The 24819-nt window shown below is 44.7% G+C and overlaps 1 long non-coding RNA gene across 1 annotated transcript in view; it reads left to right on the forward strand.

The window, feature by feature from the left end:
* LOC147028340 (uncharacterized) overlaps positions 1-24819 on the forward strand; it is a 50972-nt gene that overhangs the window by 10305 nt on the left and 15848 nt on the right. The window contains exon 2 of the long non-coding RNA XR_015057522.1: positions 18982-19126. This is a non-coding gene — a long non-coding RNA (uncharacterized LOC147028340). The remainder of the gene's footprint in view (positions 1-18981; positions 19127-24819) is intronic.

Here is a 24819-nt window from a genome sequence, read left to right on the forward strand (position 1 = left end):
AACCTTCCGTTTAAGAGAATGGTACTTGCACAATATATTACGGAATTTTAGGTCATCTCAACCAATCAAATTTGCCACTCACAGACACTCCCCATGTCCTCTTTTCTCAGAATGCGTGGGTAAGGTTTTCTCTGAACTCTCTAGTTGTCAATACCCTTGAGAAAACTGTAATTGGCACTCTAATGCCACATATAAAAAGGCAGTCACTCACACCACTGAACAAACCCACACCACCGAACCAACTCGCACCATTTAACCATCCTATATTCCCATATTACCAACTGCAAAACCGAACCAACTCACACCACATAACCATCCCATACCACATAACCATCCTATATTTCTATACAACGAACCCGCAAAACCCAACCAACTCACACCACATAACCATCCTATATTCCCATACAACAAATCCGCAAAACCCAACCAACTCACACCACATAACCATCCTAAATTCCTTTATGACGAACCCGCAAAACCCAACCAACACACACCACATCACCATCCTATATTCCCATACAACCAACCCGCAAAACCGAACCAACTCACACCACATAACCATCCTAAATTCCTTTATAACGAACCCGTAAAACCCAACCAACTCACACCACATAACCATCCTAAATTCCTTTATAACGAACCCGCAAAACCGAACCAACTCGCACCACATAACCATCCTATATTCCCATACAACCAACCCGCAAGACCGAGCCAACTCACACCACACAACCATCCTAAATTCCTTTATAACGAACCCGCAAAACCCAACCAACTCACACCACATTACCATCCTATATTCCCATACAACCAACCTGCAAAACCTAACCAACTCACACCACCTAACCAACTCACACCACGTAACCATCCTATATTCCCTTTATAACGAACCCACAAAACCTAACCAACTCACACCACATAACCATCCTATATTCCCATACAACCAACCCGCAAAACCGAACCAACTCGCACCACATAACCATCCTATATTCCCATACAACCAACCCGCAAAACCGAACCAACTCACACCACGTAACCATCCTATATTCCCTTTATAACGAACCCACAAAACCTAACCAACTCACACCACATAACCATCCTATATTCCCATACAACCAACCCGCAAAACCGAACCAACTCGCACCACATAACCATCCTATATTTCCATATAACCAACCTGCAAAACCCAACCAACTCGCACCACCTAACAAACTCACACCACATAACCATCCTTATATTCCCATATAACCAACCCGCAAAAGCCAACCAACTCGCACCACATAACCATCCTATATTCCGATATAACCAACCTGCAAAACCCAACCAACTCACACCACGTAACCAACTCACACCACGTAACCAACTCACACCACATAACCATCCTATATTCCCATATAACCAACCTGCAAAACCCAACCAACTCACACCACGTAACCATCCCATATTCCCATATAACCATCTCGCTAAACCTAACCAACCCACACTCCTCTAACTAACCCACAAAACTTAACCAACTCACACCACCTAATCAACCCATACTGTTACGAATCTGGAAGGCATTTGCACACAGACAGCAGTCCCTAAGGCCTAAGTCACATTTGCTCTACGGCTAGGATACGGCGGCCGTACCTCCCCTGAATTGACAGAAACGTGCGGCGGCCGCAGAATTTCTGCGGTGGCCTCAGGGTGGCCCTACGCCGTATGGCTATCTTTTACAGGCCGTAGGTGTCTCCGTGGAATTAAAGCGCGGAGTTATAACTTTTTTCATTTCTACGTTGGCCGTAGCAATTCGACAAGCCGTAGCCGTGACGTAAATGTGTTCCACGTCGACCGTACGTAGGGCGTACGGTGGGCTTGCGTTAATCGTGCGGCTGCCGTAGACTTATCAATGAAAAATGATTTTTGCCAACCCCCAAAAAATTATGGCGGCCGCACTATTTCCACGGTCGCCGTAGGGTGGCCTTGCGGTCTGTGTGACTACCTGCGGACAACACACGGTTCCCCTACGCCCGCCGTGTGTCCTACGCACGGCCTCCGTGGCAGTCTGCGTCGACCGTGCGCTACCGCTAGAGATCGGAGTATCGGTGTTTGCCACCAGTGTTGGGCACAAAAGCAATAATCCGATAACAGTTAATTATCGGTCTACTTTTTATCGGAAGTTAACTTCCATTTATCGTTATTGGACCAGTTAACTTCCGATAACTCGATTTTTTTTTTAGTCCGATAATGTCCGTTATTTTTTTGTCCGCTAACATTTTTAACGTTTCCGGGTCGCATGTTTTTGGTGTGTTTGTAAGTTCGTGCATCTCATTTTTTAATTAACGGTGCCACAATCTATATGACAGAAATGAGATATGATATACATATGAAAGAGAACTGGTATATATACCCACTCGTTACCGTCCGTCTGGCTGCACGTTCGCCTTAGGGCCCCCCTGCGGTGGCCTTGCGGGCACCTTGAGGCTACCTTGCGTCTGCCTTGAAAATTAAATGGCTGCCGAAGGAACACCCTAAGGTCACCGTGCGACATCAAATCAAAGACCGTACGGAATCCCCACATTTCGGTCTCCACAATTTATAAATACGCCGTGCGGCTCCCCGAAAAATAAAAGCATATGTGACTGCTACATTGTGTGACCGTGGAAATACTCCGGCCGCCCTATAATTGCTAGTGGCCGTAGATTTTGTAGACCCTACGGCCGCCGAGCCAAATGTGACTTAGGCCTAAGCTTAGTTATTTCGATTAGTATGTGTTAATAGTTAGAATCCCTCCTTCTGTCTAATGGGAATTTTGTGTGTGCACTTCGAGTTATTTTATAGTTAGAATTTATACATCAACTGCAACAACAACAGTGGACCGTCGCCTCGCTCCATTGTCGCCATTACGCACGTGGCCTTCGGTGAGGAAGTAGGCGGAGCTACAATCGCCTCAGCTCCGACTCCGCCCCAGAAAGGTGGGAGTTGCCCCACCTACCGTGGGCCTGTCCAATGAGGGAGGGCCAGCGAATCGCGCAATGCAACCGTCCAATTAGGAGGCGAGTGTCGAGGAAAGAAATGCCTCCCACCTCAAGAGAGGCAGAGTGATCGGCGTGTTCTGTCTGGTGGTCTGGTTCTGCCTCGCCTGGTGTCGCCCAATCAGGGAAAGCTTTTTCGGGCTTTATCATCGGTCGCCTCGTGATCTCTCGCCTTTGTGCTGGCTGGCGTCCGTCGCTCGTTCCCCTGTCCCTGGTGCTTGGTGCTGCGTTGTGGCGGTGGGTTCGAGTCCTGCCACCGGACAAGCTCGACCAGACCGCACGAGGTGAACAGGCGCAAGAGTAGGCTCTCGCCCTCAGCTCGCCTTCCCTCCGAGCTGAAAGGCTAAAATAAAGACCCGACGGGGTCCATTGTGTGTGTGTGTGTGTGTGTGTGTGTGTGTGTGTGTGTGTGTGTGTGTGTGTGTGTGTGTGTGTGTGTGTGTGTGTGTGTGTGTGTGTGTGTGGTGTGTGTGGGCCCCGTCTTTAAGTAGGATTGATTCAGTGTTTTTCATTGTACATTGTTTGCATTGCTTTTATTCGGTTGTAACTCTGCTCTGTCTCCCTTCCCCATTATTGCCGATTATAAATAAACCCCCAATTGTTAAATGTTCCAGTTCGTTGCCCGTGTTTTCTTCAATTGGCCGAGCATGGTTCGTGCTTGAGAAATAGTAAGGCCGTCGGTGCCGTAGGTTGTCATTGGACCGGCGCGGCTTTGGTAACTCTCACTCGGTTACGCCGGATCCGAGTTGGTAACAGCGACTCGGTTCGGACAAATCAGCCGAGGGTGTGGCTTCCCCGGTAGTTAGACAGCGTGGGTACTTAGGAGTATTGAAATTAGGCAATTAACCCTACCCCACGCCATCAAGATATTGGTGACCACGGTCTGCGAAGGGACCCGTGACCTTTTGGAGATATCCAAGGGTTACGACCTTGCAATTCCGGGTGTTCGGTGGAGACGACCCTACTGCTCCGTCTGGCGTTCGTCCTCCCTACCGAACCTGGCACCACAACAATACCACATAACCATCCTATATTCCCTTATAACCAACCGTAAAACCCAACCAACTCACACCACGTAACCATCCCATATTCCCATACAACCATCTTGCAAAACCTAACCAACCCACACTCCCCGAACTAACCCACAAAACCTAACCAACCCACACTCCCCGAACTAACCCACAAAACCTAACCAACCCACACTCCCCGAACTAACCCACAAAACCGAACCAACTCACACCACCGAATCAACCCACACCATGTAACCATCCTTTATTCCCACATAACCAACTCGCACCACATAACCATCCCATACCACATAACTATCCTATATTTCCATATAATCAACCCACACCATGTAACCATCCTTTATTCCCATATAACCAACTCACACCACGTAACCATCCCATATTCCCATACAACCATCCTGCAAAACCTAACCAACTCACACCACCTAATCAACCCACACCACGTAACCATCCTATATTCCCATATAACCACTCACAAAACTCGACCAACACACACCACATAACCATCCCATACTACCAAATAATCAACCCGCAAAACCCATCCACAAAATGCTTCATCTTCCTCTTTCACACGTGTGGTTCTCTTTACTGTATCATAATTCACTATTCTTCTATTTCAACAGACTGCTCTTAATCCGACCTTTCCTTCATACCTTGCCGAAAAAAATCCAACTGGTACAGCGTTTCTTCTCTCCATTCTCTGAATTCGTCTTTATTGCATCCATCAAGAAATGTCTTTAATCCCATCTCTGACCTAAAAAATTTAAAACCCCGAGTATGCTATGAATGTTCATTTTCCATAAACCATTGTTTTTTTCCAACTTCAGTGCTAACTCACCCCTCTCACCCCTCCCTCTCAAAGCAATTATCACACATTTCTCCCTCCAAGCCTCCTTCTCACCTGTCTCAAAAACTCCCCCCTCATCTTTCTCCCTCAACTCTCCCCACTCATTCTTCTCCCACCATTCACCCCCTCACTCACCCTTCACAAAGTATCCCCCCCTCTCATCCACAAAGCTGCCTCCTTCTCCTGCCTTCTCACCTCCATCTCATCACTCCACCTCCTCAAATCCTCAATTGCCTTCTCCCCCCTCTCTTTCCCCCCTCTCCCCCAGCACCACAGAGCCTTTTTATCTCCTCATCCAGCCCCCTCCCCGAGCTATTCTGCCGCCCCCACACTCTTTCGACATCTCTCCTTACCTCCCCCCTCGTCCCTTGTCCAAGCCCCCTCCCCTCACATCCCCTGCACCCAAATCCTCCTCCCTTCCCTCTTCATAAACAGTGTGGACCTCTGACTCCCAAGTATCTCTCCCTTCTCCGGTATGACAGACCTGAGCCTCGTCCTGGTGGAGGAGTTGCTCTCTTCATCAAAGACTCTATTCCTCACTCTCCATGCACTGCCCTCACTCCCCCCACACTCCCAGGAATACCTCTGGCTTCGGCTTCCCCTCCACTCCCACCTCATGTTTATATGTGTACTGTACCGTCCACCTAACAGTGATGACTCCATTTACACCTCACTATCCAAAAACATGAACCAACTTCTATCCTCTCATCCAAACTCTCTCTTTCTCATATGTGGCGACTTCAATTGTCATCATGCCAGTTGGCGAGGTGTGGGTACCTCTCTCACCTGTCATGGCACTTCAGCAAAAACTTTCTGCGACTCATTGGGACTGACTCAATCGGTCAACTTCCCAACCTGGATCTCAACCAATGGTACTCCATCTCTTCTGGATCTGATTTTGACAAATTTCCTTGACAATATCTGCTGTTCTTCCTCCACTCCAATCAGTTCTTCTGACCACGTCCTTGTCAAAGTGGACATCTCTCTGGCTGTTATCATATAACCACCTCAGCGCCGTCAAGTCTTGCATTTCACTCAAGATGACCGGCAGGCTCTCCAAGCAGCTATCAAACTTCTAGACTGGTCTCCAATCGCTACTTTCTCCAACATCAACTCATCCTGGGAATTATTTCAAATAAACTTGCTCTCCCTCATGCACAGATTTATCCCCTCTCGTGAACAGTTGTCCTACCCTTCCTCCCGCCCATGGTACACTGAAGCTTGATGCGAGGCAGTTGTCCTGAAACAACTCTCAGTTCTTTCCATAAAGCTCGGAACAAGTGTGTATCTACCCTCAGGAGAGCCAGAAAACAACATCTTTCTCATCTCAAGTCTGAACTCTCAAACCTCTCTCCCTCCCCCAAATCCTGGTAGCATCTAATCAAATCTGTTTCTGGTGTATGTTCCCCCTCCATCCCCTCCCTTACCTCAAATGACCGCACTGCTGATACCGCACGTGAAAAAGCTGAATGCCTAAACTCGGTGTTTGCATCTAAATCTTGTGTCCTAAACCCATCACTTTCTCTACCCACCTTACCCAGGTGCACCCAACTGTCCCTGGACTCTATGTCCTTTACTCCTGACAAGGTGGAGAGCTTGCTGTCAAACCTCGACTCAGATTTTGCAACCGGTCCAGACGGCATCAGCTCACGTGTCCTACAAACCTGCTCCTCTGCTCTTGCTCGCCCTCTCTCTGTTCTATTCACCCTCTCATTTGATCAAGGTCATCTGCCATCTGCTTGGAAATCTGCTAACATCACTGCCCTGCACAAAAAAGGTGCAAAAACAGATCCCTGTAACTACAGACCAATCAGCCTTCTCCCAATCATCAGCAAGGTTATGGAATCCATCATCGCTTCAGACATGAAATCCTTCCTCTTCTCCAATGGCTTGATTTCCGATCATCAATTTGGTTTCAGACCAGGTCACTCTACCCTGGATATGCTGCTTCTACTCTCCCAACAATGGCTGGAGGTCCTCAATGCCAGAAAGGAAATCCGAGCCGTATCCCTGGACATATCACGTGCTTTTGACACAGTCTGGCACCCTGCCCTGCTCACCAAACTCTCTTCCTATGGTATCCAAGGCCATCTCCACTCATGGTTCGCAGACTTCCTCTCCTGTCGCAGTCAGTGTGTGGCCCTAAATGGAGTTCTTTCATCTCCTCTTCTTGTAAAGGCTGGAGTTCCTCAAGGTAGTGCTCTGGGCCCTGTTCTAGTTCTGGTTTTCATCAATGATCTCTCCGACTCTCTGGAAAATCCTCTTTATCTCTTTGTTGATGACTCCACCCTCTGCCGTACCATCGGTCATCCCTCAGACCGGCAAACAGTAGCTTCTTCGCTCACTGCAGATCTGGGTAAAATCACAAACTGGCCCAACACGTGGAACATGTCTTTCAATCCGGACAAATCTCACACTCTTACTATGTCTCTCTGAAAGGACCGTTTAGAACCCCCCCCCCCACGCCCCCCATCCACTTTCTCAACAATCCTCTGGAAGAAGTCCTTTCTTTCAAGCTTCTGTGTCTCACTAACTGCCATAATCTTTCCTGGGAAAGCCACATTTCAAACCTCGCCTACAAAGCCAGTCGCTGACTGGGAATCCTTCATTGTGCAAAGTCCTTCCTCGGCCCACCTGAGCTCCTGACCACGTACAAAGCTTCCGTCCACAGCGTGATGGAGTACTGCTCTCCCCTCTGGGCTGGTGCTCCTTCCTCCCAATTATTTGGCTTCACGCTGTGGAAATCAGGGCATTTCGGATCATTGGCATCTCCTGCGATGAAGCTGAGTCTTTGGGCCTCTCACTCTCTCTCACCGCAGGCTGGTCGGTGGTCTTTCTGTCTTCTACCGTCTCCTCTCGGATCTCGCCCCCTCCTGCTGTGTCTGTGATTTGCCCCCACCATATTTCCGCAGGGCGCTCAACATCCGCCAACAACCCCCTTCTGGTAAAACTACCAAAATCACGAATCACTGTTCACCTTCACTCTTTCATTCCTCTTTTATCCCGCCTTTAGAATAAACTTCCTCACTCTATTCAATCCCATTCTTCCCTCCAGGCCTTCAAACCAGCTGTTCACCACCACCTATTATCATCCCCATCCAAATCCTCGATCTTTTCTACCCCCGTTAATCCACCCCAAACCCACCTCCTTCAAATTCCCTGCTTTCCTTCCTGAAAGTCCCTGTAATGTCCATCTTCTATTCCCTATGTTCCCCACCCCCATCCCTCTCCCTTCCACAGATCTCCTAATGTCTCTTTTCCCCACTGTTTTGTCCTTCACACTCCCGCCCCTCTTGATTCATGCCCCCCTTGCTGTGCATTGTGTTCCCTCTCATACAAGCCTCGACAAGGTATACAACAAAAAAAACTCAACTCGCATCACGTAACCATCCCACACTCCCATATAACCAACCTGCAAAACCAAACCAACTCTCATCACATAACCATCCCATATTCTCATATAACCAACTCGCATCACATAACCATCCCACACTCCCATATAACCAACCCGCAAAAACCCAACCAACTTACACCACATAACCATCCCACACTCCCATATAACCAACCCACAAAACCCAACCAACTTACACCACATAACCATCCCACACTCCCATAAACCCAACCAACTCACACCACATAACCATCCCACACTCCCATATAACCAACCCACAAAACCCAACCAACTCACACCACCGAAGCACCTCACATCACCAAACCCTCACACACTCCCATAACCAACCAGCAAAACCCAACCAACTCACACCACATAACCATCCTACACTCCCATATAACCAACCCACAAAACCCAACCAACTCGCACCACCGAAGCACCTCACATCACCAAACCCTCACACACTCCCATAACCAACCAGCAAAATCCAACCAACTCACACCACATAACCATCCCACACTCCCATATAACCAACCCGCAAAACCCAACCAACTCACACCACCTAACCAACGCGCACCGCATAACCCTCCCACACTCCCATATAACCAACCCACAAAACCCAACCAACTCACACCACATAACCATCCCACACTCCCATATAACCAACCCGCAAAACCCAACTAACTCACACCACCGAAACACCTCACATCACCAAACCCTCACACACTCCCATAACCAACCAGCAAAACCTAATCAACTCACACTCCCTAACCTATCCACAGCATCAAACCAACTCACTGTACTGAACCAACCTGCAAAACCTTACAAACCCACAGCACCTCAACAACACACACGATCTAACCAACTCACACCTCCAAACCATCTCATATCACCTAACAAAATCTCCCCTCACCAACCCACAAAACCTAACGAAACCTAAACAAAATGATTACCTGGAGATTTCCGAACATCAAAAAGAAAGAAGAGAATGTTTTCTGGTCAAAAACGAGACACAATGTGGATATTAATAGTGAAGAAGGCTACAATGGATTGTCACAACCTGACATACCTGCAAAGAAGGATACGATTTATAACTGTACGACACAAGCAAAAAACACCCAGTTTGCACAATACAATCGGACCAATCAGTACCACAACAATATGGTCACTTGAGACCACGTATATAACTCCATAGCAATAAATTGTACATAATTTGAACATCCAACAACAAGGGATTGAAACAGGTAGACCTAATAAATACCTCTGCCATTGAAGGTGGGCGGAAGTTTCACACCTGTTTGTCTGTTTGTTACTTGGAAAAATAATTGTTTTGCCAAGTATGTTGATCTATTCAGTTTGTTTATTACTTTTGCGAAAATCGAAGATTTTTTCAAGTATTTTGTTTGGTTTTGTGCGTTATTCTGTATTTGTCCGTTTGTTTGTAGGTATGTTTAATTACCTCCAGGTCACAATGTTAAACCGATCTTCACAAAACCACCACGTGGTAGAGTTTGTCACAAGCAAGAAGCCTATTGTTTTTGAGGTCAAAAAGATCAACATCTGCCAAAGGTTAACAACTAAGGTGGTATTTCTAAAATCCTCAATTTTCATCCCATTGCCTTGAAGTTTGAAGAGGGTTTGTATATCAGGTCACTGAATTCAACCACCAATTATTTTTGAGGTCAACATGCGGGCTGTATTTCTAAAATTATCAATCTGCAACCGATTGACTTGAAATTTGAAGAGGATTTTACGCATCAGGTGACTGAATTCAACGAACAAGTCTTTTTGAGGTCAACATAGACCAAAAGGTCAAAATAGGCCAAAGGTCAACGACTTTGGTGGGATTTCTAAAATCCTCATTTTTCATCCTAATGTCTTGAAATTTGAAAAGAATTTGCAATTCAGGTCACTGAATTCATTCAACGAACGAGTATTTGATGTAAACATAGGCCAATAGGTCAACATATGCCTAAAGGTCGACAGCCATTTCAAAAATTGTTAATTTTCATCCATTTGACTTGAAATTTGAAGAGGATTTGTGTTTTTTGTTATGAAATTCAACCACCAAGTATGTTTTTTTTAAGGTCATATTTGTTTTATGGATTTCGCAAGTATCGTGCCATACATGGCATCTTTCTTGTTTGTTTGTTTGGCTGTCCGCTTGCCGATAGCCCAAAACGCTCAGCCAATTGTTCTGAAACTTTCTGAGATTGTAGGTACTGTCCCTGTGACGGTCAATCGATGTGAGGTCAACATAGGCCAATAGGTCAACATTGGCCAAATTTCTAAAATTGTCAATTCATCTGATCGACTTGAAATTTGAACAGGATTTTTTTTAGAGCTTACTGAATTCAACCACCAATAATTTTTGAGGTCACCATAGGCCAAAAGGTCAACATAGGCTAAAGGTCAATAATTTGGGTGGAATTTCTAAAATTCTCAATTTTCATCTGATGACTTGAAATTTGAACAGGATTTACATATCAGGTCACCGAGTTCAACCACCAATTACTTTTGAGGTCAAAAGATCAACATCGGCCTAATTTCTAAAATTAAGAGATACTGTAGGTCCAAAAACTATATATACAGTACATCATGATATCTCAAAAAGTTGTGGACGAGTTATGCCAACACTAGGTAGATGAGTTTATTTGGTGACAGTAACAAGCCGATTCGATTTTGGTTCAGATCCAGCCTATCATTTGGATACAAAAGATAAACTGTTCAGCCTGGCAGAGGTATGCGCTCTTCCAAGTGCACACTAGGCGGAATCGATTAGATTTTGGTGAAGATCTGGATCTGGATACGAGAATTAAATTTTTTTTTAAAGTGATTCTTCACTATTGAAAGATGGAGCCAAAACAATATATCGCATGATATTTCAAATGTTTCGTGATGAATTATGACAAAACTTAGTTGATGAGTTGGTTCGGTGACAAGAACAAGCAGATTTGATTTTGGTTCAGGTCCGGATCCAGTTCCAGTCTGTCAGTGGGATACAAAACTTAAGCTGTTCAGGTATGCTCTCCACTGAGAGCCGCTCTCATTGGTTTAAGGGTCTACATCAGTGTTTCTCAACCTATTTTGTCCCACGCCCCACTTTGATTTTCAAAAAAATCGTACGCCCCAACATGATTGGAGACACTACAGTATATACTACATATGTATTCAAAGGGCTTTATTAAAACTTTATTGCAAATTTTATTCAATTGCTACTCACTTCAATGGGAGCCCTGCCCTTGACGCTGGCTGCAGATTTGTTTGATTTGAGGAACCAATTTTGTCAGTTTCAGCCTTAAATCACCGCGTTTCGTGATTTCCAGTTGATTTCTCTTCGCTTTCTCTCTCTCTCTTTCTCTCGAAAGCGATCATATATTAATTCATTAATTCTGAATCCTCATGCCCCACCAAAATATTGCCATGCCCCACCGGTGGAGCATGCGCCCCACCTTGAGAAGCACTGGTCTACATAAAATCAAGATTGATGCAGCCACGGCTGTTCTTGCTCCATCTGGCATACCTGTCAACCCTTTTGATTTGTGGCCAAAGCCTTTGCCGAGACCTTTTGGTGAAACACATGCAAGATGGAGCACCAAAAGGACAAGTTTTTGCAAGGAAATGTTGGCAGAGGTGTGCTCACCATCGTGAGAAAGGAGTGAAGCACGTTTCGGGCCCTTCTTCAAAGCAAAGCGACTCCAGTACTTGTGAAAGACTAGTTTTCTGTTGCAAGCACCAGGTAGTGTTGAGGGTTATGGGTTGAGATTAAGGTGTTTTGAAAGACACACTGATATCACACATAAAGGGTCTCTCATGTTGACGTAAATTTCACAATTCTTGATTCGAGATTTTATGAATCACAAGATTAGGGTGTCGTGGTCTTCCAGTGGTTGTTCAAACATTGAAAGGTGCAGATTTAATGGTGTAGATTGATGTCAATGGGGTGTTGTATGATCAACTCATGGTTATTTTTGCACTAGCTCATACTACTACTACTACTTTTGATTTTGATGTAACATACTCTTTACAGAGCCTTGGTGCTTCCAAAGCAGTTTATAATGGGTGGTTTACCATTGTCTTCCCAGCTTTGCTTGTCTGTGCTCTGTCCTCTTAAATGCTGAGCATCAAGTGAAGAAGCAGCATGTACCATTTTAATTTGGTATGACTCGCATGGGGTTTGAACCCAGACTCAGGATGGACACTCCAACCATTATGCCACCGGAGTCCAGTCATTATTATTATTATTACTACTAATACTACTACAACTACAACTACAACTAGTACTACTATGACAACAACAACAGTTCTGTAGGCCTGAAGGCCTTAATATGTTCACGCATTGTGGCAGAGTATAAGGCAACAGAATATTGTAACACTGTTCAAACGTTTAAGCAAACCTGGACCATAAATGTTGCACTGTGTAGTATTTCTCCACCAGGTACTTTGCTCTTATTTGTATAAATGTGTTATTTTGGTTTTTTGGTGATCTTTTACCTCTCCTTCTGTCTTGGAAGTGCTTTCTCTCTTAAAATGCTCCACCTTGCCCACTGCAGCCTTGAACATGGATTTGCAGAGATGAGGAAAGTGAGCGACATTAAATAGAATTGTGGAAATTCTAACAAAAGCACTACTACTAGTAGTATCCATCCATTGGGACCATACTCTGTGCAGAGTGTTGGTGCTGCCTAAGCAGTCTCCTTGGCTATTTTTTCACAATCCTGGAAAGGTTGCCACTCCGACACAGGATACCAGCAAGCTGGCACTCATTTTGCCGACCTCAGAAGGATGACAGGTAGTGAACCCCACCCTGGTATTGTTACAAATCTGGCAGCCATGAGCACTCAACATTCAGGTTCCCGTAGCTCAGTTATTTCGTTAAGTAAATGTGAATAGATAGCTCCCTTTCCCCTATGTCTAATGGGAATTAAGTGTACGTGTGCTACGAAGTTATTTTATAGATAGGATTTTTACCCCAACAACAACCCTCTGCTCGTGGCATTGTCCGCGCTCTTCGCGCCCTCACCGGCATGTGGGCGGAATTCCATGCCCCAGGTGGTGTGGATTTCACACCAAATATGGTCACGAAGCGTTTCGCTCTGGCTTGGCCTAAATATTGGCATGGAGCGCTTTGTTCTGGCTTCGCGCCAAAGAAGGGTATGCATCATTTTCCGCCCAATGGGCGACGCGTGGACCAAAGCCGGGGTGGTCCTTCTCAAGAAGGCGGAGCCACGACACCCCAAAAATCCAATGGGAGCAGGCGACGGGGGAGCGGACCCGCCCCAAAAACGACAGAAAAAGGATTGATGATTGCGTCCCGTCTGCTCGAGCGCTCTTCTGTCTGGGTCTGCGGCTGACTGCATCCGAGGCGTCTCGTCTGGTGCGTTACAGCAAGCGGTCGACCATCTCATCATGGGAGATCACCTCATCTCGCCTCCTCTGGGTTCGGCTGCTCTGGTCCGTTATTTGGCGCCTGGTGCTCCGGGAAGGTGCAGTCGTCCAGCCGCGCAAACGCGGCCAGGCAGCCGGCCACGTTCTCTTCCCTCAGCTTGTCTTCCCTCCCGAGCTGAAGGGGCAATAAAGACCTCGAGGTCCATCTCTTTCTAGGGTATTTGTGTGTGCGTGTGTGTGTCCGTGGGCCCTGTCTCTAAGTAGAAATGTTTAAGGAATTGCTTGTACATTTGATTCCCTTCTTTATTCGGATAACTCTGCCCTTAAGTGCTCCCTCATCCCCCGATTATTGTAAATAAATTCCCTATTGTTGAATGTCCCAGCTCGTTCCCTGTCATTTCTTTCATTTGCTTAGTACGGTGTGTGTTGAGAAATAGCGAGGCAGTCAATTGTTCATTTGGACCGACAGGCCTCGGTGACCATCTGCTCGGGTTACACACGGTTCGGGCACGGTAATGGCTCGTCCCACTCGAGGCCTGTTGAGGGTGTGAATTCCCCGGTAGCTTTGCCGCATGGGTAATTAGGTATATTGAAGTTTGGCAATTAACCCTACCCCACGCAGTCAAATTATTGGCAATTCATGGTCCTGTAAGGGGCCGTGCCTTTCGGACTTTTCCGAGGGTCACGACCTAAATTCCGGTGGAGCCGACTCTACTGCTCCCCCTCGCGGTCATGCTCGCCACTGAGACCCAGCCCCACAACAGTATTAATTCAACATCTGAGTGGAATTTGAAATCAGGACCCTCGGCTCCCAAGCCCACCACTCTAACCATTAAGTCAACATCAGGCCTACCCCCACAATCTAATCAATTCATATATGTGTCATGATACATACTTGTACCAAGTTTGACTCGGAGGAGCCCTTCAGCCATTCTCAAGTTATCCTGATAAAGAAAACCTATCAAGGACTCTGACCTTTGACATTTGACATTTGACACAGCCATCTAATCAGTTCATCTTTGCATCATACTATATACTTACACCAAATTTGGTCAAAATCTCATCACTGTTTCACAAGTTACAACGGTTACATAATTTTCACCTAAAATGACCTCTGACCTTTGACTTTCGACCTATTGACTCCAAAATCCAATTAGTTCATCATTAAAACATAATGCATATTCATACCAAGATTGAACAAACTCTGCTACACGGTTCGTCAAATATCGTGATAATGAAATTTAACATGGACGGACACACATAAGTACGTACATACATGCATACAAAAGTACGGACGGACAACCTGAAAACAATGCTTGTCTGGCCAGGCATGGTGTTTGACTTAAGCTACAAATAATTTGCAATTATCCTGTGCACGCGAAACGAACAGCAGGGTTAAGCGATCGGTCGTGGACATATGTACGGTCGTGGACATATGTACGTGTCTGTATTTTGTTAAGCGCGTACATCGAAAACCGTTCAGCGGAGGAAATTGAAACTTTGCCACATGTTACATGACCATGTGATATAGTGACCACTCTTGAGGTCAACATATGCCAAAGGTCAACATCGACTAATTTTCTAAAATCCTCAATTTTCATCTGATTGATTAGAAATTTGAAGAGTAGTTGCACATTTAATCATTGAATTTAACCACCGATTATTTTTAAGATCAACATCAGCCCAAAAAAAGTACAGCATAGTCCAAATTTTTGAAATCCTCAATTTTCATCTGATTAACTTGAAATTTGAACAGGATTTTCATAAAAATGACCATAATGTGTCACGTGGTCTGGCAGCCATATTGGATCGAGGGGAAAATCGTTGAAAATCCTCGAAGGAGAAACCACTTTACCGATCAATGCAAAATTTAACTTTACTTATTGATCAGCTACCCATGGGAAATATGGTTTTATAAAGATGACATCATCGGTCACATGGTCTGGCAGCCATAGTGGATCAAAGAAAAGAAAAAAAACCTAAAAAAAACAACTAAAGAATGGGCTCACACCAAGTCCTTCTCAAGACTGCCTGGGGTATGTAGTCAATGAATACCATCTCATTTGTTCAGGTGATAGTTCCCCTACTCGTTGTGAAAGATAATATGTGGCAGTGTTGCGATTCAAACCCAGGCGAGACATCTAAGAAGGTAGTATGCATACCTCTCGGGTATTCTATCAACCGTTATACTGTATATTCATACTAAGCTGTTTACGATTACGGTTTCAGGATGTTGTAATCTTTTGTTGAATGTTTCAATGTGTGACCCTCACAGGCCGCAGCATGCTAATGTCCTGAATTTCGTTCCGGATCGAATGATATCCAAATGTACTGCAGAGATGACAAAAAGGGATCTGTTTAGTTTTTATTTCTGTTGCTGATTTTATCAGATTACAAAAAACAAAGGGAGAAAGAGAGAAAACTAGAATGGCACTCAGTAGAGCACATACCTCCACCAGGCTGAACAGTTTACGTTTTATATCCCACTGGATCTGGACCTGAACCAAAATCTAATCGGTTTGTTCTCGTCACCAAACCAACTCATCCACCAAATTTTGTCATAAGTCGTCCACAATTTTTTGAAAAATTATCTATGTATGGTTTTTCGCCCAATCACTCAATCGTGAATAATCGCTTTAAAAATTCTCAGATCCGGATCCGGATTCTGATCTTTACCAAAACTGAATCAATTCTTCCTTGTCGCACACTCAACCTGTCCACAACATTTCGCCAAAATCCATCCACAACGTTTTGAGATATCCCGTTCACAAACAAACAGACGGACAGATTGCCTTAAATACAAGATCTCCGTTTGTAATGTGTAACACAAACACGAAAGATGACGTGCAGAGCTTGATACTTGAGAAATCCCGAAAACATATTTGACCATTAAAATAATAATTGGTGGTTGAACTGAGTGACCTGATATGCAAACCCTCTTCAAATTCCAAGTCAATCAGATGAAACTTGAAGATTTTAGAAATTCCACCAAAGTCGCTGACCTTTGGCCTATATTGACCTTTTGGCCAATGTTGACCTTAAAAATAATTGGTGATTGAATTCAGTTTTTTCTTTTTTATACCTTGTCGAGGCTTGTATGAGAGCTAACACATAACGCACAACAAGGGGGGCATGAGACAAATGGGGTGGGAGTGGGAAGGACAAAACAGTCGGGAACAGAGACACGAGGAGATCTGTGGAAGGGAGAGGGATGGGACGGGGAACATGGAGAATAGAAGATGGACATTACAGGGACTTTCAGGAAGGGAAGCAGGGAATTTGAAGGAAGTGGGCTGGGGTGGATTATCGGGGGTAGAAAAGATTGAGGATTTGGATGGGGGATGATAAGAGGTGGTGGTGAACAACTGTTTTGAAGGCCTGGAGGGAAGGATGGGATTGAACAGAGTGAGGGAGTTTATTCCAAAGGCGGGAAAAAAGAGAAATGAAAGAGTGAAGGTGAGCAGTGATTCGTGATTTTGGTAGTTATGCCAGAAGGGGGTTGTTGGTGGACCTTGAGCGCCCTGCCGAAATATGGTGGGGACAAATCGCAGAGAGTGCAGGGGGGGGGGCAAGACCAGAGAGGAGATGGTAGAAGACAGAAAGACCACCGACCTGCCTGTGGTGAGAGGCCCAAAGACTCAGCCTCATCGTGGGAAATGTCAATGATCCGAAATGCCTTTGTTACCACAGCGTGAAGCTGAGAAAGGTGAGAGGCAGGAGCACTAAAATGATATGCAAATTCTCTTCAAATTTGAAGTCGATCAGATGGAAATTGATTTTAGAAATTTGACCGGTGTTGACCTCCAAAATAATTGGTGATTGAATTGACCGTGAAGATCGGTATAAAATTGTGACCTGTGGGTGATTGATATACAGACAGAGACAGGAAAATATAAGAGGGGGGGGAGAGTGCAAGAGAGAAAGAGATAAAGAGAGAAAGAGAGAGAGAAAGAGATAAAGAGAGAAAGAGAGAGAGAGAGAGAGTGTCAGTCAGTCAGGAGAGAGTTCAGAGTATGTAATGAAAATTAATGAAATTAACACCTGATCAGTGATGGCCGAACAGGACCATATAGCACTCTCTCACATAGTCACCTCATATGGTTTGTGAAAGGTCCACAACACGTCATTAAGCCTGGTGTTTGCTTAATGGTTAAGGTGGCTGGCTGGCTTAAGATCTAAAGTTTGAGCCCCTGTCATGCTGTTAAATAACACCAGGTGCGTTGACTCAGCCTGTTAGCCTTCCGAGGTCGGCAAAATTAGTACCAGGTTACTGGAACCAGGGAGCACTGCATAACCAGCACAGCGCTGCACTTCCAGCAATGATGTAACTATCGCAGCCACAGGTTGCATACAACATGATGTTGATGACCACGTCATTCTGCACAGCTCACAAGTAATGTCGGCCTTCACCCCAATTGGAGCACCGTGTATTGGAATCTTTGGGACTTATTGCTTAACCCATGCTATTGTTTGATGAAAATTCACTTTCAACCCCAAATTAGTAAACATTCTGACCAACCACACAATTGATATTTATTGGAGCAGATTCCATGCTCAACTCAGAAGTCGTTGACTTGCATTGAATTGCTTTGCCCACATTAAATGCTCATGGTCTAACCTACAATTTTCTGTCTGGGTGATTCGCAGGCAAGGAATTGCATCACAAGCTACGAGGTCATTTGGAGGGTTTCCAATTGCCATCTGTCCCATCTGCTGAATTCCATTGTGCTTTCCCACAAATATTAGGGCGCTGTGTGCCAGTGACCCCTTCAGATAAATTCCAAATTCCTTCCCTGACAGACTATTATTTATAACAAACAATACTTATGGTAAGGCAAAGGTTAATGTTATGGCATTTAACTCTGTGACAAACGATCTAGATTGTGGAAGACGCACAGACAAAGACACAGACACAGCTTTGATGAGTAGGGCCGAGTCCAGGCTGGTCGAGCCTAAGGCACAGTTTTTAGACACATTCCACCTGACGTTGCATGTCTGCAGCGATATGGTGGGTCGACAAAGTGGGATTCAGTTAATGGACAAACAAGTCTGGCATGTGTTTCCCCCCCCCCCCCCCACGGTAACCAATGTTTTATAAAACATTCATTGAACTTCTTACAGTGTATTTGGAAGAGAAAAACGTTGAAATGTCCTATAAACATTTAGTCGAAGCTGAACAACAAATTGTAAATGTATATCTTCAGTTTAAACTTCATTCGCTGGGATAGTGCAGAGGCAGTACACTTGCCTTTGGGCTGTTCTACTCTGAGTTTGATTCCCGACACAATTAAAAACTGTTGGGCTGGTGTTTTGCAGGTCGGAGTGTTGTGCGCTGTCGCTCAGACATCACAAGGTGTGTTGTTTCTTGTCGGACAGTGGCTGAGGAATATGATTGTGCAAAATTTGACAAAAGCATGGAAATTTGCACACATGTTCTTCAAGATATGGGGATTCATACGAGGTGAGGTCACCATCACTGTTGACATCTGGCCGCCATCTTGAATCTCAAAATGGCCACTATTTCAATCTGTTGTCTGTCATATTTCAGCTTAGAGTCAACATAGAAACATGATGTTAGTGTTTTATTTAACATTTTCAGCAACAATGAATCAATTTCTGCCATATTCAATATCCTCAGATGACAGCAATATTGGAATTGAAGATGGCCGACATGTAAAAAATCTATACATTTCTTGATAACATGGCTTTTATGAGACATAGAAACATCGAGAAGTAAGCAGCAATTTGCATCATCGAGAACAAGTTGTGCTCTTTTTGAAAGGCTCTACATTGCATGCCAAGCCAGACAAGGAAACCTTGACAACTTCTTTGAACTCGAGAATTGGGCATGTCCTGCATCCCTTTCTGATATTGGTCAAATCCGACAAGGATCAAAATCTGATTTGCTGGATTGCCTCACAAACCGCTCACCACTTTCACAGAATGCTCCAGATGTCGAAGCAAAAGTATTTAATGGTGCTGCTATCACACATATGCTCAGGCCAGGTGGCAGTTGGACATTTGAAGATTATGCTCAGCAAATATTTATTCCATACATTACCTCCAAGCTGGAACTGTCAATGTAGTAGACATTGTATGGAATAAGTATTTTGCTGATAACCTCAAGCAATCAACAAGAGAATGGAGAATGCATATTGGAACCACGCAAAGGCAAATAGTTCTTCCGGGCACTCCTATCCCACCAAATTGGGAGACTTTCCCGAGGATTGAAAAGAAGAAGAACGAGCTGGTTCATCATTTTCCAGACTGTGTAACGTCATATGATGCCGGTGGAAAAGTACTTATCAGCACCACACAAGATGAGGTTGTTGTGAACACAGAGCAGAATGACCTGGTGTACCTACAGCCATGCACACACAAGGAGGTGGAGATGTGCATGTTACTTCATGTAACATATTGTGCAAAACAAGGACTTCACAAAGTGGCGATCCAGACAGTGGATACAGATGTGGTTATCTTAGCTGTAGGGCATTTACAAGCTCTTGAAAATGATGAGCTGTCTGTTAGCTTTGGCGTTGGTACTCACATTCGCTATATTCCAATCCATGCCATTGCCAACAAGCTAGATGTGAAAGCGAAAGCATTAATGAAGAATATCCCACGAACAAAAGCTGCTTCTCTCCAAAATGTAAAAAGGGCTGTATACAAAGCCAGTCATATGTGTAGTCATAAGCTCTTGTGCCAGCTCCTTATCTGCCAAGTCCTGGACTCTGGGGCTTGGAGTGCAACTGGTTCAGGATGGAAACCACCGTTCTGGACTGAACTACTATAAGCATCAATGTCATGCTATAATCTGGTGTACTGCGGCTGCAAGGAGTGTACACGTCAATTTATATATCGGTCATTAAGTTCGCAGTGCACCAAGCTATGTAGCTGTAAGGAAGCATGTGGCGACGCGTGAATTATGCACACAGTATGATATTTTTTTACTGTATAATGTACGTGACAATGACTGGTATTTGAATTTGTGGTTTTCCATGAAATATGGAAGTTGTACAATGCATATTGTATAATATAACGGTTGTTGTTTCATATGCAGCCTGTGGCTGCTTGGCTGCATCAATTTCTGGGGGCATGGCTGTACCGCTGATGCAGAGCCTCTGTTAACAGTAAGCTGGTACTCATTTTTTCGACCTTGGAAGTATGACAGGCTGAGTCAACCCACCTGGTGTTATTTCAATGCTAGAAAGGGGCTCAAACTCAAGACCCTAAGATATTACGTCAGCAACGTTAACCGTTAAGCCAATACCAGGCTGAATGTAACAGTCACGAACCTTTATGATGAAAACAATGCTTTACATAAAATGGTAAGTTTTTCTTCAAACCCGATTCAAAATGTGTCAGTGGGGAGGAGGGGTGGGGGTCTGAAATAGTTTCCTCTCTCAGAATAGCCTTAAATTAATTATATGAATATATGTAAGCATATGTGTTTGTCCATTCTGTACCAAATTGAGACATTATTTTCCATAAATATGTGCATTGGCACGACTGTACTCTTATAGCTGAGAAAATAACTGCAGAATGTGAAAAAAAGTAAAAACATACCTACACGTTAATATTGTTATGGGTTCGGGGATCTCGAGGGGAGTTTCTCGGACCCACTTCCAAAAAAGTGACCCTTAAGCCAACGAGCTGCAGATAACTTCCTGGCAAGACAAATTGCTAAGCAACCACAGCCACCGTCTGAAACACTTAATTTAGGTGGGTCCAGTGTCCAAATCCCACTTTACCTTCCTGGCAAATGAATCACCCCAGATAAGGAATGTGCTTCCCACCGCCCTACTGCTATCAATCAAGAACAGCCGAGCGATACCACAAGTGGGACGTTGACTAATCTCTGACCAGAAGGAAACGGCAGGGCAGAACTCCCTGTCACTATCACACACTATTGTCTAACCAATGGAAAGGGATGATTGGGCAGTTTGGAAAGCAATTTATCCAGGAATTGGCAAAGGCATGCATATATAAGGGAAAACAGTATCACAGAGGAAATGTCTTATTCTGAAGCACAAAAGCCCTCTTACTCGGTCATCTTAGCACAACTTTCTACACATAAAGGTGACTCAAGCATTCTGGGAGAAGGAGAGAAGAAACGTTAATAGACAGCGAAGCGAAGTAGGAGGGGTATGGTGTCGACCCCGGCCCGGCCTCACCCGTATATGAGCTGAACAGCTCAAGTGGGAACGCACAAGGTGTGTGGTGCGGGTGAGTGAGAAGTGCAGGTGGGACATGTGGTGTGTATGGTTGCATGTAAGAACTGTTGTGGACTTGGTTGACACTCTGCAAAACCAGGGTGAGACAATGAGGTGTGTGTGTGCTGGAGAGTGCAAAGATGTAAGATGTCCAGGGAGAGGAGTGAGCTCTGAGGATAATCTCAGTTTTTTTTGTTTTTTTTTGTCTGCATTGTCAACGCTCGTATGAGAGCGAACACACAACACACAGCAAGGGGGGGGGGCATAAGACAAGAGGGGCGGGAGAGGGAAGGACAAAACAGTGGGGAACAGGGACATTTGGAGATCTGTGGAAGGGAGAAGGTTGGGTTGGGGAACACAGGGTGTACAAGATGGACATGGCAGGGACTTTCAGGAAGGAAAGCAGGGAATTTGAAGGAAGTGGGTTTGGGGTGGATTAACAGGGGTAGAAAAGATCGAGGTTTTGGATGGGGGGAGATAAGAGGAGGTGGTGAACGGCTGTTTTGAAGGCCTGGAGGGAAGAATGGGATTGAAGAGAATGTGGAAGTTGATTCAACAGGTGGGAAAAAAGAGGAACAAAAGAGTGGAGGTGAATAGTACCCCTTCAAAAGCATTGTTAAGAAAGTAGATGAGAAGATTTGCAGGTACACCATGATGTGTCAGAGCCTGAGTCATGATAGGATTATTATCTCTCTGATGAATCAAACTTAGTTTACTTAAGTTATCCTGTGCTTTGATTGGTTTGTAGTATTGTTAGAGTTAGAATGCTTATTTTTTTTCAAAACAGAGAGACGAAGGTAAGGCAGAGAGGTGCAAGGCAGACTTTATGATTGACTTGATTTATCTGTAAGTGAATCTTACATTACATTCATCTGTAAGTCCCCCCCCCTCCTCCACCCCCAGTTATTGAGGCATAACCCCCACCCCCTAACACTGTATTAAAAGTATCTCCCCTATTTTTCAACACAAAATATTAAATGTGTAGAAACAAAGCCCGATATACTTTAGAGGATTCTTTTTTTTTTCCGTTCTCAGGGAGCCACGTCAGCGCCGGTGAGTCTGGCAGTTTGCTCAGACAGATTGGCTGTCTCAGTGTGTATTAATGCTTCAGTCACATTTGCCACGGTGGCCGTAGGGTCTAAAAAATCTACGGCCACTAGCAATTATAGGGCGGCCGCAGTATTTCCACGGTCACACAATGTAGCAGTCACATATGTTTTTATTTTTTGGGTAGCCACACGGGGTATTTAGAAATTGTGGAGACCGAAAACGTGGGGGTGCCGTACGGTCTTTGATTTGATGTCGCACGGTGACCTTGGGGCGTCCCTGCGGCGGCCATAGAATTTTCAAGGCAGACGCAAGGTAGCCTCAAGGTGCCCGCAAGGCGACCGCAGGGGGGCCCTAAGGCGAACGTGGAAATAGTGCGGCCGCCGTAATTTTTTGGGGGTTGGCAAAATTCATTTTTCATTGATAAGCGCCTACGGAAAACACACGAATAACACAAGCCCACCGTACGCCCTACTTACGGTCGACGTGGAACACATCTACATCATGGCTACGGCTTGTCGAATTGCTACAGCCAACATAGAAATGAAAACAGTTATAACTCAGCGCTTTAATTCCACGGAGACCCCTACGGCCTGTAAACGATAGCCATATGGCGTAGGGCCACCCTGAGGCCACCTCAGAAACTCTGTGGCCACCGCATGTTTATGTCAATTCAGGTGGGGGGGTGTACAGCTGCCGTATCCTAGCCGTAGAGCAAATGTGACTCATGCTTTAGTCCCTTGGCCATGCTGCTGGACACCCCTTCTCTCCACTGGTCCTTTTTTTCTGTTGTGTCCTGATCCGTTCTGTGTTCTTTCTCTTCCACAAGCCTTGACTTTGTACACAAACAAGCTCAAATGAGCTAAGATCCTCGTCCTCTTAATGATGACGTCATAAAAATGAATATGACGTCATTGTGATGTATCAGGTTTGCGATAAATTATCTGTGCTAATGCCCGGCTTGATTCCCGCAAACAAAATTCAAACAGCTTGCCTAGTTTCGGAGATAATGGTATAGGCGATTTCCATTAGCGGCGATATTGTGACGTCAACTTTTTTTCTAGGAAGAATTTCCAAAATGGGAGATGGTTACTGCCTGCGCATGGGCTTTCTGCATATACATGGCAAGTTTCACGAAGATCCGATGAAAACTCTGGGTTGTGAAACAAAAAATAGGAATGACGACATAAAAATTGATATGACGTCATAGTGATGTATCATATGTACGGTAATTCATCTCTGCTAATGCCCTGTTCGATTCCCCCAAACAGAATTTAAAAAGCTTGCCTAGTTTCGGAGATAATGTTTTCGGTGATTTCCATTAGCGGAGATATTTTGACGTCTTAACTTTTTTTTCTAGGAGGAATTTTCAAAATCTGAGATGGTAACTGTCTGTACAGGGTATTTCTACATATATATGCCAAGTTTCAGGAAGTTTCGATGAAAACTGTAGGCTATAAAACAAAAAAGTCCACAAGAAGAAGATGAAGAACAACAACATGAGTGAGACTTAGAGATCCTCCATGAGGATCTAAAAACCAACCCCTAGCTCAACAAGCTCACGACCCCCCTCATCTGTTAAACAAACCCATTACGTGATTACCTCCCTGTACAGGAGACTTAACACCTAGCCCTGTTAAAAAAATAAACAGTTTAAAAACAAACTGCGGATTCAAAGAAGATTATAAACGAAAAAATATTCATATGTGTGGTACGTACTCCCACACCCTCCCAACCCTTGTAACATACAGTGCCTATAGAAAGTCTACACCCCCTTTCAACATTTTCACCTTTTGTTGCCTTATAACCTGGAATTAAATTGCATTAAATCAGACTTTTTTCACCTTTATTTATACATTGTAACCCACAACTTCCAAGAGAAAAACAAATTCTA

Source organism: Eptatretus burgeri, chromosome 4, assembly GCF_056783735.1.
Source record: "Eptatretus burgeri isolate ZD-2024b chromosome 4, Ebu_testis_v1, whole genome shotgun sequence".
NCBI classification, from domain to species: Eukaryota; Metazoa; Chordata; class Myxini; order Myxiniformes; family Myxinidae; genus Eptatretus; species Eptatretus burgeri.